We start from the raw sequence: 12,979 nt of genomic DNA on the forward strand, positions 1-12,979 counted from the left end.
ATTGTTCTACATGTCTTTGATAAAAAAAAATGTTTGGGTAAAAAAAAAAAATGGTTTGGGTAAAAGTTATAGCGTTTTCAAACTATGGTACAAAAATGTGACTTTCCGCTTTTTGAAGCAGCTCGGACTTTCTGAGCACCTGTCATGTTTCCTGAGGTTCTACAATGCCCAGACAGTAGAAAAACCCCACAAATAACCCCATTTCGGAAAGTAGACACCCTAAGGTATTCGCTGATGGGCATAGTGAGTTCATAGAACTTTTCATTTTTTGTCACAAGTTAGCGGAAAATTATTTTTTAATTTTTTTACCTTACAAAGTCTCATATTCCACTAACTTGTGACAAAAAATAGAAACTTCCATGAACTCACTATGCCCATCACAAAATACCTTGGGGTGTCTTCTTTCCAAAATGGGGTCACTTGTGGGGTAGTTATACTGCCCTGGCATTTTAGGGGCCCTAATGTGTGTGAAGTAGTTTGAAATCAAAATGTGTAAAAAATGCCCTGTGAAATCCGAAAGGTGGTCTTTGGAATGTGGGCCCCTTTGCCCACCTAGGCTGCAAAAAAGTGTCACACATGTGGTATCGCCGTACTCAGGAGAAGTTGGGGAATGTGTTTTGGGGTGTCATTTTACATATACCCATGCTGGGTGAGATAAATATCTCGGTCAAATGCCAACTTTGTATAAAAAAAATGGGAAAAGTTGTCTTTTGCCGAGATATTTCTCTCACCCAGCATGGGTATATTTAAAATGACACCCCAAAACACATTGCCCAACTTCTCCTGAGTACGAAGATACCACATGTGTGACACTTTTTTGTAGCCTAGGTGGGCAAAGGGGCCCACATTCCAAAGAGCACCTTTTGGATTTCACAGGGCATTTTTTACACATTTTGATTTCAAACTACTTCTCACACATTAGGGCCCCTAAAATGCCAGGGCAGTATAACTACCCCACAACTGACCCCATTTTGGAAAGAAGACACCCCAAGGTATTTCGTGATGGGCATAGTGAGTTCATGGAAGTTTTTATTTTTTTGTCACAAGTTAGTGGAATATGAGACTTTGTAAGAAAAAAATAAAATAAATAAATCATTTTCCGCTAACTTATGACAAAAAATAAAAAATTCTAGGAACTCGCCATGCCCCTCACGGAATACCTTGGGGTGTCTTCTTTCCAAAATGGGGTCACTTGTGGGGTAGTTATACTGCCCTGGCATTTTAGGGGCCCTAATGTGTGAGAAATAGTTTGAAATCAAAATGTGTAAAAAATGCCCTGTGAAATCCGAAAGGTGCTTTTTGGAATGTGGGCCCCTTTGCCCACCTAGGCTGCAAAAAAGTGTCACACATGTGGTATCGCCGTACTCAGGAGAAGTTGGGCAATGTGTTTTGGGGTGTATTTTTACATATACCCATGCTGGGTGAGAGAAATATCTCGGCAAAAGACAACTTTTCCCTTTTTTTTAATACAAAGTTGGCATTTGACCAAGATATTTATCTCACCCAGCATGGGTATATGTAAAATGACACCCCAAAACACATTCCCCAACTTCTCCTGAGTACGGCGATACCACATGTGTGACACTTTTTTGCAGCCTAGATGCGCAAAGGGGCCCAAATTCCTTTTAGGAGGGCATTTTTAGACATTTGGATCCCAGACTTCTTCTCACGCTTTAGGGCCCCTAAAATGCCAGGGCAGTATAAATACCCCACATGTGACCCCATTTTGGAAAGAAGACACCCCAAGGTATTCAATGAGGGGCATGGCGAGTTCATAGAATATTTTATTTATTTTTTTGGCACAAAGTCCCCCTTTCCGCTAACTTGGGACAAAAATTTCAATCTTTCATGGACTCAATATGCCCCTCAGCGAATACCTTGGGGTGTCTTCTTTCCAAAATGGAGTCATTTGTGGGGTGTTTGTACTGCCCTGGCATTTGAGGGTCTCCGCAATCATTACATGTATGGCCAGCATTAGGAGTTTCTGCTATTCTCCTTATATTGAGCATACGGGTAATGAGATATTTTTTTTTCCGTTAAGCCTCTGGGCTGAAAGAAAAAATGAACGGCACGGATTTCTTCATTCGCATCAATCAATGTGGATGAAAAAAATCTCTGCCAAAAAAAAAAAGGAGGGGAAAGGCGTCTGCCAGGACATAGGAGCTCCGCCCAACATCCATACCCACTTAGCTCGTATGCCCTGGCAAACCCGATTTCTCCATTCACATCAATCGATGTGGATGAATAAATCATTGCCGGGATTTATTATTTTTTTATATACAAAGTGTTTGCCAAAGTATATGAACACCGCCGCCTCCTCAGCTCATATGCCTCGGCAAACGTATCTTTTACTGCAGAGGAGAAATCTCGTCTTGCAGCGCCGCATACACTGACTTTTGTGTAATCTGACAGCAGCGCAATGCTTCTGTCAGAATGCACATCAGTGCTGCAGCTAGTCGATCGGTTGGTCCAGTTGGAAGGTAAAAAAAAAAAAGAAATAACCAGGCCGCAACGCAATAAATTTATTAACTTTATAATAACATTTGAACGGAACATATAAACTTTATTTATCTTTTTGAACTGAACGTTAACTTTTTTGCTTACCGGTGAAAAAAAAAAAGGAGCGAAAAGGCGTCTGCCAGGACATAGGAGCTCCGCCCAACATCCAAACCCACTTAGCCCGTATGCCCCCTCAGCTCATCAATCGATGTGGATGAATAAATCATTGCCGGGATTTTTTTTTTTATATATACAAAGTGTTTGCCAAAGCATATGAACACCGCCGCCCCCTCAGCTCATATGCCTCGGCAAACGTATCTTTTCCCTACGCCTCCACAACGGCAGTAAACATGGAGATTATCCCGCCTTCTCAGGGACAGGAAAACCGCTTTGTGGATCAGCCCATATAAGGCCCCCTCCCTCTTACCTCTCCAGTTGTTTTCCTGTCCCTCAGAAGGTCAGGACTTGCCGGATGGATCAGTCACGCGCCCAGCCTTTGGTTTGTTAACCCGGCTCTGGCCGGAGGGCTGAGGCAGGGGATAGGGTCGCGGAACTCTGTAAAAGTTCCCCCTTCCCTGCAGTTTAAGCCCAGCGAAGCTGGCCACCCCGGGCTATGGACCCGCATCCAGTGCGGACCGGCCCTGTTCTGCGAGCCGGGGGAGCGTTCCTGGGCCTGGGAGCGCTCCCCACATCTTTTCCTGTGCGCGCGCCGGCGGCAGGATCCTACGTGACGTCAGTGGCCGGCGCGCGGGGGGGGGGGGGGGGGGGGCGGAGCATATGTCGTCATCAGTTGGGGACCAGGAAGTAAAGGAGCGCGGCTGCCGGCGTTCCGATGCAGCTCCTGCGCTACTCTCCTGAGAAAGATGTCCCAACAAGCAGACGATTCGCCCAGGTGGCCCACAGATACCTCCAGGTTCTCTAGCCCGGTAAGCCTCCTCCTGTTACTAAAATGACAGGTTGCTTTATCCTGTACTTGGGTCTCCTTGGTGGTGGTTCTTTACCCTTTCTTAAAGAGACTAAAGATAAAATTTTCCTCTCCAATTTTGTGTCTCTCGGGGTAAAGAATCCTCAAAAAAGAGTCCACCTCTGAAGAAAAAATGCGTAATGTGCAAAAAATCGCTATCTAGTGCACACAAGAAATCCTTGTGCCAGAAATGTTGTGACAAGGTTGTGTCAGAGGAGACCCCATCTTTAATAGAAAGTCTGAAAACCATAATCAGAGAAGAAGTGGGTGCAGCTGTAGAAGCTAAATTATCTACATTGTCTCCCAGACCATCTACCTCCGGAGTGATAGTCTCTAATGTGCAGGACTCTGACCTGGATGAAGGTGAAATTTCCTCTGGGTCTGATATTTCAGACCAAGCAGGTGGTAAACCTCTCTGTTCAGTTGAAGAAACTGATTCCCTACTGAAAACAATTAGGGTTACAATAAATCTGGAAGAACCCAGAGAACCCCTTTCAGTACAAGACCAATTGTTTGCTGGATTAGGGGACAAGAAAAAACAAGTTTTTCCCGTCCACCCTAACATCAGGGCATTAATACACTTAGAATAGAGAGACTCTGAGAAAAAACAATCCGCCTCTAAGTGGTTAAAAAGAAAATACCCTTTTGCGGAAGAAGATTCTGTGGCCTGGGATAAGACCCCTAAAGTAGATGCCCCAGTAGCAAGAATCTCCAAAAAAAACTGCCCTTCCATTTAGGGTTGGACGATATCAAAAATATTCAGACGATAACGATATTAAAAAATTTATCGCGATAACGATATATATCGCGATAAATACCCGTTTAAAAGAAAAAAAAACACAAGGAGACGTTATACTGTATGGGGGGCCACAAGGAGACGTTATACTGTATGGGGGGCCACAAGGAGACGTTATACTGTATGGGGGGCCACAAGGAGACGTTATACTGTATGGGGGCAGCCACAAGGAGACGTTATACTGTATGGGGACAGCCACAAGGAGACGTTATACTGTATGGGGGGGCCACAAGGAGACATTATACTGTATGGGGCAGCCACAAGGAGACGTTATACTGTATGGGGGGGCCACAAGGAGACATTATACTGTATGGGGGCAGCCACAAGGAGACGTTATACTGTATGGGGGGCCACAAGTAGACATTATACTGTATGGGGGCAGCCACAAGGAGACGTTACACTGTATGGGGGCAGCCACAAGGAGACGTTACACTGTATGGGGACAGCCACAAGGAGGCGTTACACTGTATGGGGGGGCCACAAGGAGGCGTTACACTGTATGGGGGCAGCCACAAGGAGGCGTTACACTGTATGGGGGGGCCACAAGGAGGCGTTACACTGTATGGGGGGGCCACAAGGAGGCGTTACACTGTATGGGGACAGCCACAAGGAGGCGTTACACTGTATGGGGGGGCCACAAGGAGGCATTACACTGTATGGGGGGGCCACAAGGAGGCATTACACTGTATGGGGGGCCACAAGGAGGCATTACACTGTATGGGGGGGCCACAAGGAGGCGTTACACTGTATGGGGGGGCCACAAGGAGGCATTACACTGTATGGGGGGGCCACAAGGAGGCGTTACACTGTATGGGGGGGCCACAAGGAGGCGTTACACTGTATGGGGGGGCCACAAGGAGGCGTTACACTGTATGGGGGGGCCACAAGGAGGCGTTACACTGTATGGGGGGCCACAAGGAGGCGTTACACTGTATGGGGGGGCCACAAGGAGGCGTTACACTGTATGGGGGGCCACAAGGAGGCGTTACACTGTATGGGGGGCCACAAGGAGGCGTTACCCTGTATGGGGGGGCCACAAGGAGGCGTTACACTGTATGGGGGGCCACAAGGAGGCGTTACACTGTATGGGGGGCCACAAGGAGGTGTTATAATAAGGTCTTGTGGCCACAGGCCACCATACATGCAGTAATACTTTGCGATATACCTTTCCCGCGGCTGCCTCGCTTGTGTGCTCTGATTCTGACATCAGATGCCGGTGGGCAGAGATTTGAATATGGGAGCAAGGAGGAGGGAGAGCCGGGGCGGCCGCTGCGGGAAGTAGTAAGTTTATAATTTCGTCACCAGAGCACACACTAGTGAGGCAGCTGCAGGAAAAGTCTCTCCAGAGACACCAGTACTCACACAGGGGATCGATTCGCCATCGCCACATATACAATAGAGCCGGTGGGTGACGACGGTGATGATGTCAGATGGTGGGTGGAGACTTGACTAAGGGAGGCGGAGCAAGAAGGAGCCAGGCCAGGAGCGAGAGGAAGTAATGTTACTCAGCGGCAGCGCTATGCAAGGTGCAGCGGCGGGCGGGCGCACGTTTAGAAGCGGTCAGCGCACAATGTGAGCTGACCGCTTTGATGACGTCACAAAATACCGCGGTATTTTGGAAACAGCGATATCGCCATATCGCCGTTTTTTTAATACCGCGGTATATCGTGATACCGGTATATCGCCCAACCCTACTTCCATTTGAGGACCTCGGTCTTCTTAAAGACCCGATGGACAAAAGATGTGAAAGCCTCCTTAAAAAGATGTGGGAATCTTCTACGGCCACTCTAAGACCAGGGATCTCCACAACTTATACGGCAAGAACCCTGGGCCTTTGGTTGGGACAATTGGAGGAACATTTAGAGTCAGGCACTCCACGGGAAGACATCTTGGCTTCTATACCAATGCTAAAACAAGCCACTAATTTCATGGCAGATGCATCAGCAGATATAGTGAAGTTTTCAGCCAGATCTGCAGCCCTCTCTAACTCTGCTAGAAGAGCAGTATGGTTACGCACCTGGTCCGGTGACACAGCCTCCAAAAACAAGCTGTGCACTTTACCATGTGAGGGGGATAGGGTGTTTGGAACGGCCTTGGACGACATTCTGGAGAAAGCTTCAGATAGAAAGAAGGGCTTTCCTACAGAATCTAAATTTTTTCAGCAAAGGCGGTCCTTTCGGTCCCAAAAACGAGGTAGGCCGGACCAAAAAAGAAAGGACACTAGACCAGCCTGGCAGTCCAATAGGGGTAAAGGCAGAGGGTTCCTGTTTAACCCTGACAAATCGGCCCACACTTCTTCTCAATGACGCCAAAGGCGCGGTGGGAGGAAGACTGTCCCAATTCTATCCTGCCTGGGTAAATATCCAGGCCTCTCCATGGGTTCTGTCAGTAATAAAAAACGGGTACAGTCTAGAATTAAAATCCTGCCCACCAGACAGATATATGGAGAACCCTCGTCTGGGGGAAATAAGCCAGAAAGCTATGGATCACCAATTGACACTTCTGCTGGAGAAAGGGGCCATCATCCCAGTTCAAAAGCAGGAACAAAGGAAAGGGTTCTACTTCCCGATCTTCTTGATAAAAAAAAAACAAACGGCTCGTTCAGATTAATAATAAACCTGAAGATGTTGAACAGATACATCATATACAAAAAGTTCAAAATGGAAACCATAAAGACAGTCATCAGCCTGATCCCAAGGAACGGCGCTATGGTAACATTACACTGTGTGCAGAATTATTAGGCAAATGAGTATTTTGACCACATCATCCTCTTTATGCATGTTGTCTTACTCCAAGCTGTATAGGCTCCAAAGCCTACTACCAATTAAGCATGTTAGGTGATGTGCATCTCTGTAATGAGAAGGGGTGTGGTCTAATGACATCAACACCCTATATTAGGTGTGCATAATTATTAGGCAACTTCCTTTCCTTTGGCAAAATGGGTCAAAAGAAGGACTTGACAGGCTCAGAAAAGTCAAAAATAGTGAGATATCTTGCAGAGGGATGCAGCACTCTTAAAATTGCAAAGCTTCTGAAGCGTGATCATCGAACAATCAAGCGTTTCATTCAAAATAGTCAACAGGGTCGCAAGAGGCGTGTGGAAAAACCAAGGCGCAAAATAACTGCCCATGAACTGAGAAAAGTCAAGCGTGCAGCTGCCAAGATGCCACTTGCCACCAGTTTGGCCATATTTCAGAGCTGCAACATCACTGGAGTGCCCAAAAGCACAAGGTGTGCAATACTCAGAGACATGGCCAAGGTAAGAAAGGCTGAAAGACGACCACCACTGAACAAGACACACAAGCTGAAACGTCAAGACTGGGCCAAGAAATATCTCAAGACTGATTTTTCTAAGGTTTTATTGACTGATGAAATGAGAGTAAGTCTTGATGGGCCAGATGGATGGGCCCGTGGCTGGATTGATAAAGGGCAGAGAGCTCCAGTCCGACTCAGACGCCAGCAAGGTGGAGGTGGAGTACTGGTTTGGGCTGGTATCATCAAAGATGAGCTTGTGGGGCCTTTTCGGGTTGAGGATGGAGTCAAGCTCAACTCCCAGTCCTACTGCCAGTTTCTGGAAGACACCTTCTTCAAGCAGTGGTACAGGAAGAAGTCTGCATCCTTCAAGAAAAACATGATTTTCATGCAGGACAATGCTCCATCACACGCGTCCAAGTACTCCACAGCGTGGCTGGCAAGAAAGGGTATAAAAGAAGAAAATCTAATGACATGGCCTCCTTGTTCACCTGATCTGAACCCCATTGAGAACCTGTGGTCCATCATCAAATGTGAGATTTACAACGAGGGAAAACCTCTCTGAACAGTGTCTGGGAGGCTGTGGTTGCTGCTGCACGCAATGTTGATGGTGAACAGATCAAAACACTGACAGAATCCATGGATGGCAGGCTTTTGAGTGTCCTTGCAAAGAAAGGTGGCTATATTGGTCACTGATTTGTTTTTGTTTTTGTTTTGTTTTTGAATGTCAGAAATGTATATTTGTGAATGTTGAGATGTTATGTTATATTGGTTTCACTGGTAAAAATAAATAATTGAAATGGGTATATATTTGTTTTTTGTTAAGTTGCCTAATAATTATGCACAGTAATAGTCACCTGCACACACAGATATCCCCCTAAAATAGCTAAAACTAAAAACAAACTAAAAACTACTTCCAAAAATAGTTTTTGGGGTTCATTGAGAACATGGTTGTTCAATAATAAAATTAATCCTCAAAAATACAACTTGCCTAATAATTCTGCACTCCCTGTAGATTTGGCAGATGCCTACTACCATATACCCATCAGAAAGGAAGATCAGAGATTCCTGAGACTGGCGACATGGTTCGAGGGAAAGCTGTGCCACTTCCAATTCCGGGTACTTGCGTTTGGTCTCAGCTCAGCCCCAAGACTTTTTACAAAGGTCATAACAGAGGTATCAAAGTTCTTCCACCTAAAGCAAATTTTTTCCGTATCTAGACGATTTCCTAATAGCAGCCCCATCATCGTATCGGTTACTCCTGCAGCTCCAGACATTCCGGACCACACTTACCAACCTGGGGTGTATAATCAATACGGAAAAATCCTGTCTCCTACCCTCAACCCAGATAACCTTTCTAGGAGTGCTGTTAGACTCTGAGAAAATGATCTCTTTTTTTCCTCTGCAGAAACAAGATTTCCTGATCATGACAGTGAAGAGATTTCAGAAACAGAGCTCGGTCTCTTTCAGAGAAATAATGGTCATCCTGGGTCTAATGACATCCACTATCCCTTCAGTAAAATGGGCACAGTTTCATTTAAGGATCCTCCAATCATTCCTCTTAAGAACCTGGGACAAAAAACAGACATCCTTAAACAAGAAGGTAAAGATCCCTTAGGCAGTAAAGACATCCTTGAATTGGTGGGCAGATCGGAAAAACATTTTGAAAGGAGTACCCTGGAGACCATCAGACCAGGTGGTTATTACTACAGACGCCAGCCAACAAGGATGGGGAGCCCACATGGAAGGGAAACTAGCTCAGGGCCAGTGGGGTCTCGTTCTGCAAGAAGCCTCTTCCAACAAGAGAGAATTGTCTGCGGTTTGGGAAGCCCTGAAAACATTCGCACCCTCCCTCCTGCAGAGGAATGTAAAGATCTTGTCGGACAACAAACAAGGCGGCACAAGAAGCCTATCGCTAGCCCTGGTGGTGAGAAGAATCTTCAGTTGGGCGGAAAAAAATATTCAGTCTCTTTCAGCAGCCCATGTGAGAGGAAAAGAGAATCGGGTGGCGGACTTTCTCAGCCGGGACCAGCTAAACGCAGGAGAATGGATGCTAAACCCCCAGGTATTCAAGCAGATCTGTTCCAGATGGGGAACGCCGAAGATCGACCTGTTCGCCAGAAGAAAGAACAGACAGGTCCCGAATTTCTACTCTCTGGCAGTAGAAGATCAACCCTTAAGAGTGGATGCGCTTTCGGTACCCTGGCCACCAATCCTGTTATATGCATTCCCGCCATTCTCCCTCATACAGAGGGTCATAGCGAAAATTTTGGAAGAAAAAGTCCGAATCATCCTGATCACACCATTTTGGCCCCGCAGATCATGGTTTCCGATCCTGAAGATTCTGGCAGGAGAAGAATTCTGGATCCTCCCCCCTCGCCCAGACCTTCTACTTCAGGGTCCGGTTTCTCATCCTCAAGTCTCTCAACTCCGTCTGACGGCCTGGAGGCTGAAAGAAATATCCTGAGGAACAAAGGTTTCTCCGGGAAAGTGATCTCCACCTTACTACTTAGTAGGAAACCTGTCACCTCGAAAATATATCTGAGGGCCTGGAAATCCTTTCTACTTTTTTGGGGAAACAAATACGATCCATCAGGAGAACCTCAAATGTCCCTCATACTGGACTTCCTCCAAGCAGGGTTGGATAAAGGTCTCGCAGTAAGTACATTGAAAGTTCAGATAGCAGCATTGAGTGTATTTATGGACTGTAAACTGGCTAACATGGAAATAATAAAAAGGTTTTTTAAGGCGGCCACCAGGATTCGCCCTAGGTTAAGATCCCTAGTGCCTCCTTGGGACTTAAACTTGGTACTGTCCAAGCTTATGTACCCTCCATTTGAGCCAATTGCAGATATACCCTTAAGAATTCTTACTCTTAAGACATCTTTCCTGCTAGCCATCACTACGGCCAAAAGAGTAGGCGAAATACAGGCTTTTTCTATCCTGCATCCATACCTTTCTGTTTCAGACGACAGGATCACGCTAAAACATGCTCCTGAATTCCTTCCGAAAGTAGTCTCTAAATTTCACTGCCAACAGGAAATTATCCTTCCCTCCTTTTGTTCTCAGGCAAAGAACGAAAAAGAGAGACTTTTTCATAACCTGGACGTCAGGAGGTGTGTCCTCCAATACCTGGAAGCCACTAAGGAGATTAGGAAGACTAATCAACTTCTAATTCAATACCTGGGCATGTTGAAGGAGAAAGCTGCCAGCAAGACTTCAATATCAAGATGGATCAAGTCCTGTATCTATCTAGCCTACCAGACAGAAGGTGTTCCTCCTCCACCGTTTCTCAAAGCTCACTCTACCAGGGCCCTAGCCACGTCCTGGGCTGAGGGTGCTTCAGCTTCCTTAGAGGACATCTGCCGTGCAGCCACATGGTCCAATCCATGTACATTCTTTAGACATTACAAATTAGATGTTTCTGCAAATAGGGATTTAGCTTTTGGGCGTAGGGTCCTATCTGCAGTTGTCCCACCCTAGGCTATTTTCCTATGTTATTTCCTCCATGTTTACTGCCGTTGTGGAGGCGTAGGGAAAAGACATACATTACTCTTACCGGTAATCGTTTTTTCCCTTTAGCCTCCACAACGGCAGGAGGAATTCCCCCCCAAAAATAAAAAATAAAAAAATAAATAAAAAAATTATATATATATATATATATATATATTATATTATATAATATATATACACACATTATTTAATATGTATTCATACGTATATGTATGTATTCTATTGGTGAAATATATATGTTCTTCTAATCCTGTAAGTTAGAGCATGCTGGCTCTGATATTTGTTACTTTTGTTCTTTATTAAACCTTCCTTGCATTTATCTCTGAGTACTAGGTTACTAACTGGAGAGATAAGAGGGAGGGGGCCTTATATGGGCAGGGGGGGGCCAGAGGGAGCCACGGCCCCCCCTACATCATGCTGTGCCCCCCCATGTGCCCCCCCCAACTAAAATGGCCCACCCCCCAGTGAGCCGCCGCCGGGCACAGGGAGATGAGCGCTTCCATTGCGCTCATCTCCATTGTAATCTGTGCCTGTGCCAGCGGAGGTGCAGGGGAGGGAGAGGCGTGTCCCTTCCCCTTCCTCTGATAGGCTGCAGGCACTAGGCCGGCAGCCTATCAGAGGCCGGCGCAGGCGGAGCGATGACGTCATCGCGCCGCCTGAGCCTTACAGCGCGGGACACAGGAAGAGTCTGCATCGCTGACACTGAGGTAAGTATCAGTGTTTTTTTTATTTTTTTATTACAATAGTGTTACTGCCACATTGGGGGGGGCTTATTACAATGGGGGGGGGGGGGATTATTACAATGGGGGGGGCTTATTACAATGGGGGGGCTTATTACAATGGGGGGGACTTAATACTGCCACATGATGGGGGGGGACTTATACTGCCACATGATGGGGGGGGCTTAATACTGGCACATGATGGGGGGGGCTTAATACTGGCACGATGGAGGGGCTTAATACTGGAACATGGGGGGCTTAATTACTGGCAACGTAATGGGGGGGCTTATTACTGGCACGTAATGGGGGGGCTTATTACTAGCACGTAATGGGGGGGCTTATTACTGGCACATTGAGAGGCTTATTACTGGCATGTGATGGGGGGCTTATTACTGGCACGTAATGGGGGGGCTTATTACTGGCACGTAATGGGGGGGCTTATTACTTGCACGTGATAGGCTTATTACTGGCACGTGATGGGAGGCTTATTACTGGCACGTGATGGGGGCTTATTACTGGCACGTGATGGGGGGCTTATTACTAGCACGTGATGGGGGGCTTATTACTAGCACGTGATGGGGGGCTTATTACTAGCACGTAATGGGGGGGGGCTTATTACTGGCACGTGATGGGGGCTTATTACTGGCACATTGGGGGGCTCTTGTTACTGGCAGTGGCACGTTATTGAGGGCACTTATTACTGGCACGTGATGGGGGGCTTATTACTGGCACGTAATGGGGGGGCTTATTACTTGCACGTGATGGGCTTATTACTGGCACGTGATGGGGGGCTTATTACTGGCACGTGATGGGGGCTTATTACTGGCACGTGATGGGGGCTTATTACTGGCACGTGATGGGGGGCTTTACTTACTAGCACGTGATGGGGGGCTTATTACTAGCACGTAATGGGGGGGGCTTATTACTGGCACGTGATGGGGGCTTATTACTGGCACATTGGGGGGCTCTTGTTACTGGCAGTGGCACTTTATTGAGGGCACTTATTACTGGCACATTATTGGTGGGCACTATAGGGGCCTCTACTGAGGCCACAAAGAAGGGGGTGTTTTATATGGGGGGGGCTCTGTACAGTAGCATTTTATACTGGGACACATTATGGCGGGTACTATGGAGAAGGGGAGACAGGAGTACTATGGAGTCATCTACGGGGGGCACTAAGAAGGGGTATTTTATACTTGCAAATTATGGGGGACACTGAGGGCATCTACTGGGGCA

Source organism: Bufo bufo, chromosome 2 (genome assembly GCF_905171765.1).
Source record: "Bufo bufo chromosome 2, aBufBuf1.1, whole genome shotgun sequence".
Classification (NCBI taxonomy): domain Eukaryota; kingdom Metazoa; phylum Chordata; class Amphibia; order Anura; family Bufonidae; genus Bufo; species Bufo bufo.